Source organism: Amphiura filiformis, chromosome 12, assembly GCF_039555335.1.
Source record: "Amphiura filiformis chromosome 12, Afil_fr2py, whole genome shotgun sequence".
Taxonomy (NCBI): domain Eukaryota; kingdom Metazoa; phylum Echinodermata; class Ophiuroidea; order Amphilepidida; family Amphiuridae; genus Amphiura; species Amphiura filiformis.
This window is the reverse complement of record NC_092639.1, coordinates 20760130-20768805: the sequence shown is the minus strand read 5'-3', so window position 1 is coordinate 20768805 and position 8676 is coordinate 20760130.

Sequence of the window (8676 nt, the reverse complement as noted above, 5' to 3'; positions counted from 1 at the left end):
ACAACATGCTCATCTATCAGGACACAGTTCTTTAACCCCAATACATTTGTATATTCGTTGAATGACCTTTGAAAATTTGGGTACAAAAACTCATGCGCGTATTTGGGGGGCTTTTTTAAAAACGGTTGCTTTTGGGACGCTAGCGCCTAAAATCCTTTGGGATGAGGCCACTGTGGTCCATAGTGAAAGTGTCATACGGACAAACTCCTTTTGGCACTGGGCATGATGGGTAGGCCTATCTTACTTCCCAAAGTGTAAAACACAAACATTTTGTCATCGGGCCTTAGCGAGCTTATATAATTAATGTGTGTGTTGTTATATCAGCATTTTGCTGTTCTAAATTGGCTACAATAATTGGTTAAGTACAACATTTCTAGAAATTGCTTATTTTGGAAAATGGTGGAAAATTATTAAGGTTTTGACGGGTTGTATAACCTAAAGTGTTTTTGTGGGAGAGAGTGTTTTGCTTTGAATTGAACTATCGAATACCTGTACTTTAATTTGCTAATTACATCGTGGAATTTTTCATATCAGGGGAATATCGGCAATTTTCAAATTAAAAAGTATTTTTCGTGAGAATTCTTCCGAACTTGATACAAAAAATAACTACACCAAACTTTTATTCAGGTCTAGCGCAAGCACAGGTCTGGAATATACATGCGTCGCACTGCTGCATGCGCATTCTTAATGCTTTGTGCCTTTACACGCGACTGGTACATAATAGTTCTTTCGAACTAATTCTCTACAATCTTTGCATGTTGTCAGTTTAAATAAAATTAAAATTTACACGATGAAAAGCTATCATTACTACTTAATTCTTCCTATGTTACAAAAGAAATGCCTCGGGGCAGCAAACTATAACCAGGCCACACCCAAAAGCGACAACACCCATTGTTATTATGAAACGCAACACTATAATGGTCTTAGAAATCTGTAAAAATCTGACCAGTACGTGGCACTGACCGGTGTGGTTGGGTCACACACATCATTAGACATCAAGATCAAAATCACTTGTCATTAAGGTTTGAGTAAACACTGCATGTGATTGGATGCGAAACGTGCACTTCCGACATTACGTGGGTTTTCAACTTGCAAAACAATAGGCATCCGTACTTTGATATTACTTAAGTTAAGGGCTGGGGTATGAACGTTTGGACAGTATTTATTTTGGGACATCAGAGCACATGAGACATATCGAAATGCATTCTGAATACGAAGAATGTCATTCTGATATCAAATAATTTTGATTTTTGAAATTCGCAATTTAATACACATTTTATGGCAAATCATTAAAATTGATATTTTTGATATTTAACAGTACTTGAAGTAAACTTTAGAAATCTGATGATTGATACTTAAAGTGTATGTAGGTGGGATGAAAAGCCGACGATCAATTGAAAATTTTGACCTTTCGTATTGAAGATATGGATTTTTTTCCCAAAACACCCAAAAAAATTAGGTCTTTTTGGGAAAAAAATCCATATCTTCAATATGAAAGGTCAAAATTTTCAATTGACCGTCGGCTTTTCCTCCCTGCTACATACACTTTAAGAATATAACATTAGATTTATATAATTTACTTCGAGGACTGTTTTATATCAAACATTTGAAAAATATCAAATTTTTATAATTTGTCATAAAATTAGTATTATATTGTGATTTTCAAAAAATGAAAATTATTTGATATCAGAAAGACATGCTTCGTATTCTGAATGCAATTCGATAGGTCTGAGGTGCTCTCATGTCCCACAAAAAATACTGTCGAAACGCAATAAACGCTCATTTTAGATCCCTTAAGGTTACGTAGTTTTTTGCGTGCAGAATAGAGAGTTGTAGGATTCACTTTACCATAAAAAAGCTGTATAAAACTATCTAAAGAAATCAAAGACGTTTTGGAGTAATATTGTAGTGCAATAAATGACTGACGTAGTTTTAAGGGTAGACGTGGTATTGTCGATTTTCATTATCTAAATCAACATATTATTGAAAAATAACACTTTGATGTTTTACAAAAATTCATTCTACAAATCATATACTTTGAAAACTTGCTTGATTTATTGTTATTAATGATTTATGTATACGTTTTACAAAAGTGTTCTTGTTTCAGCCCTCTTTACAACATAACTCGACATAACTCAAGAACCACAGGACCTGCAAATGTATATCTGTGATATTTGAATTCTTCTACACGCTCGCTATGAAATGATCAATGCAATTTTTACCAAAGCTCACTACCATTCGCAAGATGCTGTGAACTACCAATAGCAACAGTTTAAAATAGTTGCTATAACCTTAAGAGGGTACTACACCCCTGGCCAATTTTGTGCCTATTTTTGCATTTTTCTCAAAAAATATAGCATATTGGTGACAAGTAATATAATGTATATTATCGGGGAAAGGACTACAACTATACTGCACTGAAAAATCAGCAACTCCCCAGTAAACACAAAACGTTTTCGACATCATTCGCAAAAGGTTGTCAGAAAACGTTTAAAAATGTCGGGTTATATAAAGGGTATATTAAGAGTATAAAACGTTTTCATAACCTTAAAAACATTTTTGATAATCTACTGCTCAGCAAACAAAAATGTTTTACAGAAAACGTTTAAATGTCGGGTTATATAAAGGGTATAAAAACGTTTTAATAACATTCCAAAAACGTTCTTGAAGACTTGATACAAAACATTCTAAACAGAATGTTATTTTGGAGTGGAAAAAATATTTTGCGAAAAATGTTTGCCCAAAATATTTTCAATAACGTTTTAAAAACGTTTTCATGACCTTTATATAACCCGACATTTAAATGTTATTAAAAGGTTTTGAAAAAACATTTTAAGAACATTTCTGTGTTTGCTGGGTTCAAACATTTTAACATAAATGTTATTTAAATATTGACACAATATTTGGCAAAAATGTTTGCAAAAATAGTTTACAATAACATTTTTTGAAAACATTTAAAAATATTGTTGTAGTGTGTTTCATACAAAACGTTTTAAAACGTTATCATGACCTTTATATAACCCGACATTTTAATGCTATTAAAACGTTTTTACCTAAACCAAAAGCCAAAATATAACTTATTTAAAACGTTTTTAAAACGTTTTTGTGTTTGCTGGGTCAATGCAAGTAGTTATTGATTTATTGATCAAATGTTGGTTTTCCCTCATTTTTGACTGTACCTCCTGTTGTCTGTGCTGAAATAAAATTTCCAGTGCAGTAATTGTAGTCCTTGCCCCTATAATATACATATCTTACTTGTCATCAATGCTCTATCATTTTTGAGAAAAATGCAAAAATAGGCACAAAATTGGGCAGGGGTGTAGTACCCCCTTAACCAAAAAACTGATTTGGAATCACCATTGATGCTCGAATTACAACTTCAAAATGCGCATCTTGGGGCAGAAGTGACACCGCTTATATCAAGCATTGAGATCTCCTTTATATTGCAAATACCATTCATCTTGTGTGTCAGCTTATTTGAGTGTAGACTGGCCCCCAGTCTCGGTTCGGTTCCATCTCTGGATAATGTAACAATAACTAATTACATAATGCCCTATGAAAAAAATGCCAAAGTCCTGTAACCCCCCCCCCTTATTTTCTTCATGCCAAAAACCCATTCCTCTTCATCCACAAATCGACGCCACTAATTACACCCACCACAGTCAACCATGCAGCAATTATATACTCGTATTATAAGTGAACGCGAAAGTCCATTGACCGCTGATTTTTAATGCTGTGTAATCTACATTACCAGTCGTTCTCCATGGACCCGAGGGAGGGTCTAATTTGAGTGCAAGCACTTTACGGTCATGTTTCACGGAAGCTTAAAAGTGTCAATATCTTGATCATAAAATTCCGGCGTATTATAGAGTAGAGAGGCCACATTCATGACATTGGTCTATCTGATCTATTTAAGATTTTCGTGCAAAATTTTTGGACAAAGCTTCTTATGGTGTTACAATGTATCCACACATTCTGATCTTTTCATTTTACCCGGCTGTCATTTCGACGCCACACTTGCTTCCATCCAGGTTTCTAAATTTGTTTGTTATTGACCAACCCTATTTTCTTAATTATTCGCCTATTGCACGGTTCCGCCATGATGCAAGGAGAGCCTCGAACTGGCATGACATGAAAGGAAGAATGTTAGATGACTGGTTCAATCCCCATTCATGCCTGCTGCCAGATCGAAGGTGGAAGTCATAAAGTAAGCCAAACATAGTTGCATAGGCAGTATTACATTCCGTTTTATTAATCTTTTTTTAAAGTAAGAACACTTTGATTAAAAGAATCTTGAATTTAAAGAACAACTTTACAATATAATTAACTGTAAATATATACAATTTATATACAAATTAATATGTAAATGAATCTAATAAGAAATCGTGCAAGATTAGACATAATTATGTGACCGTCCACCACAAACCAGCCGTAAGTCGGCAAATTAAATTCTGAGTTTTGAGTTACCATGGCTACAGTGTAAAATGTGCATGAAGTTCGTATTCATAAGTACCTCAAATTGATGCTACATTTATCTCATTTTGCTAGTGCCAGTCAAACACCTTTTAAATCAATAAATAATCCTATTGTTGAAGAGGATAATAAGCTTCTACCTATGTCTATAGAATTCTTAAATAGCTCTAGTCTTTGTTTGCTTTGGCTAAATCCTGTTCGAAGTGGTGGGTTATTGTATTTTGTTTAGGTGTGTACAACCAACAATTAACAATGAGAGGACATTCCTGAACCTCGTTGGCTTGGGGATGATTTGTAATGACCGCCAATTATGACTGTTTGATATTTATTACCAGCAATGTAGAAAAAGAGACACACGTAGAACTGAAATATACCATTTTGTTGAAGGAGCAAAGTTCAACAAACCATAACCCCGCTTCTGGATATCGTTTGAAGTCAAATGATATGCCATTTTAAAGCTTATGATATATATCTCTAAACACGAAATAAAACAAAATTGACGGGGCCCGACTTTACGGCTGGTTTGTGGCGGACAGTCAAATATTACGGTATTTGCAAACTGATCTGTGTGAATGCATTTGACCCGGTCATGATGCGAAATGACAACAAAGTCGCTCAAAGCATTTTTTGTTTTTCCCGTACGATGTAGCTTGATCGTTTTAATAGCGGCGTGGCGGTGAAATTCTTTCGATGTTTTGGTTTCCGTGGTGATGTAACGTTTTTAGTGACGCTTCAAAAACCTTTGAAATCCATTTCGTGCATACGATGTGTTTAGCCATCACTCGATCGGTGAACTCGGAATAAAACCGTTGATCTCCGGATTTATTATTAAAACTTAAATTTTACTTTAATTAAAGCACGTCTTTCACGTGGTATTTTAGTACACAACTGGGCATTACAATTATCCAAAAAGTACTTGTAGAAATTCGAGAAAAATTGAGGGCGTCGCTGATGGAGCAAATCATACATTATTGCTTTAAGGTATTGTGGGCTAAGGTTTAGGGTATGGATCATGGTTATATGGTTAGGTTCTATGGATTAGTTCTCGAACAAGCCATCACGATGTCACAGCAACAGACTAACTGTAACTCCTCGCCCCCAAATCGTGATAAACCACAACAATTTTACCTAATACGAAACAATCACGCACCACCGCGGGTTGCTAGCAGTTATATAGTCATTTTGATATTGCATTGAAGCAATCGTAATGAACTTGAAATAATTTAATCATTCACCATAAATTACCACACTGACAAAGCTTAACAAAATGTAATAAAGTATACACTGAAAAATGCACTAACATGACTAAAACATGGAATATAAAATTAGTTTAAGGGATCGGATAGCAACGTTTTTGTGGGACATGAGAGCACATCAGACATATCAAATTGCATTCTGAACACGAGGAATGTCCTTCTGATATCAAATAATTTTGAGTTTTTTGAAAATCGCGATATAATACAAATTTTATGACAAATTATTAGAAATTGATATTTTTGACATCCTCGTAGTAAACTTTATAAAACTACTTAAAGTGTATGTAGCTGGGATGAAAAGCCGTCCATCACAATTTTTCCCAAAAAAGATGGGGGAAAATGTAGGTATATCAATTTTTAATAATTTGCCATATTGCGATTTCAAATAAATCTAAATTATTTGTATTCAGAATGCAATTTGGTGTGTCTGATGTGCTCTCAGGTCCTACAAAAAATACTGTGCATGAACGTTGCTATCCGATTCCTTAAAGCCTAATTGGCAATTTAAATGGCATATGAAAGTTGATCTGGACATGCACCATGGATGCATTCGTGTATCTAAGCGTACGACTTTTTTGACCCGCTATTTTCTGGGCATTAAATACCCCGGTAATAGTAAATAACTATGTACGATGAAAGTTACTGAAAAGATTTTTACTGGAAAATGTTAATAATAGCGACTTTTATATTTTCCTTACACATGTGCAAAAAGAAACAAGTTACTCATGGTTCAAGTCAGTGGCGTAGCGTCATAGCCCCCCTCCCCAACGATTTGAAAATTTAGAAAATCCCATCATATCAATTTGTAAGCGCTCTTTAGCAAAGTCATAGTTCATTGAATTTACAACCGTATGACAAAACAGGCGAAAATAGTAACTTCTTGCACAAGATTTTCAATTTAAAGAGAATTGGCCATTGCTCATTCTAGTGACTCTAGTATATGGACAATATAAGTGTGCTTTTTCATTCAATGACATAAAATTTGAAAAATATTGTAAGCATCACTTGAGGTTTTGACTTTTAAAACCTATATTTTGGTCAAAAAATGTGCTTGGATAGGTAGTTTTCAACAGATTTACCACATTCGTCTTGCTATAACTTTGAATTGCGTTATCTGCTGACTAAGTGTTTTTAGGGGGAAGTGATAGCTTTCGTTTGATGGATGAAGGGAACACTTGAGGTTTCGACAAAATCCAATTACAGAGGCTCATTTTCCAGCTAGAAGCTCCACAGCTCTTACGATACTATGCACTCACCCGTGTAGTGCAATCAAAGACTATATATGTGGAGACAATTCACTGCTTGCTAGATCTTGGACGAAAATGTGTGCTCAGGTGCATCGAGATGGAAACTATAAGAGAATCGTTTTTGTATAGAAACCTTTCCATATGAGAAAATTGCCGAAAATGGCATGTGCCCCCCCCTCCCCAATCAGGCTAGCTAGCCTCCATTATCCCCCACCCCCACTCATGCTACGCCACTGGTTCAGGTATTGACTGCTAAATGTCCATGCAGCTCTGATGTCCCTGGACGTCATAATGCAAGATGTAGTCCTATATGTCTCTATAGAAGAAAAAACTGCTACATTTATATCTCGGTATGTAAAGGAAGAAGATGTTGTCAGTGAATAATTGCGAGTTCTTCTCCCAAAAATTTATTCTTGACATGGTCCTTTTCCACAGTTCTGCATAAATGGACGGACATTTCCTTTGTAATGATAATGACTGGATTTTAAATCCGGTTTCCGCGGTTCCGTCTCTTAAATTCATTTTCCTGAACTGGTATTTCCATTTCGCAAACAAATTTCATTTTTGTCCAGAAGTCTTGGTCATCCCACATTCCTTTACCATCATAATTTATCTGTATGGAATCCTGCACTCCACTCGGTTGTTCCGGTGCCCAGTTCGAGTACCCATTATAAGGTGTACCATCAGACCATGCCCATGTTGCCGAAAGTTTAAGGGGTTCGCCTCCCATTTCCATGATCGTTCCAGCCTGCGGCCACGTATCACTCATACCAATCCATGCTTCTTCTCCATTTGCTAAATTAGCTACAAAATCATTCTCTTTTTTAGATGAAATACTGGTCAAATCTGATCCGTACATTTGGCAAAATTTCCTCGCTGACCTCCAGGACTTTGGATCTCGAATATATACATAACATCCACCGTCAAATTCTGTCCAACCAGGACTGCACCGATCCGAATCTTGGCATCGGATAAGCCCAAAAGCTGTTATGAGCAACGTTATTTTCAGAAACATCGTTGCTTCTTAAAAGTTAAGACTCAAAATGTATCACTCTGCTCCGGTTCTTGAATAGTCTCAAATTTGATTGACGCGTTTTAGCGTTTCATCAACCTCAGATGCCGAAGATGGTCTGAAACTCAAGCGCTTGAACTTTTGAGCAAATGTGGGCGAGCTCATTGGTTGCTTGGCTTGGGACTGCATGGTAAGAGTACAGGGGTATATATTTTTTCAGAAGGGTTTATTCTTTCCCATACTTTAAGTTTTAAGATCATTTATATCTCCATGATTTCAGATGTTTTTCAATAATCAAAAAATGCTTTTTTGTTTAATTTTGCTTCGAAAGTGTTTATTTTTTCCATACAAAAAAGTAGGGATTTCAGTTTCTACCCCTGTAAGTGTAATAGTCTCTGCCCTGGTGTAAATGTTGAGATGTAAGGACATGCAAAGTTCGTTTATAGGCCTAATTGACAACCGTGACGTAGAAGAGTGGGTCTCCTGTCAAACGCCAATTACAGCCAGCTATCAATAGCTATCAATGTTTGAAAACCAAGTTCAAGTCAAGTTCGAGAGAATAATACAGCAACCCTAAAGTGTTGCTAGGGCATTGAATTACACAACCAATTTAGTTTAAGAATATGTTAATTTATACCCTGCCGTGTTTTGTTGGTAATACTAAAAAGGCATATCATAAAGATAATAG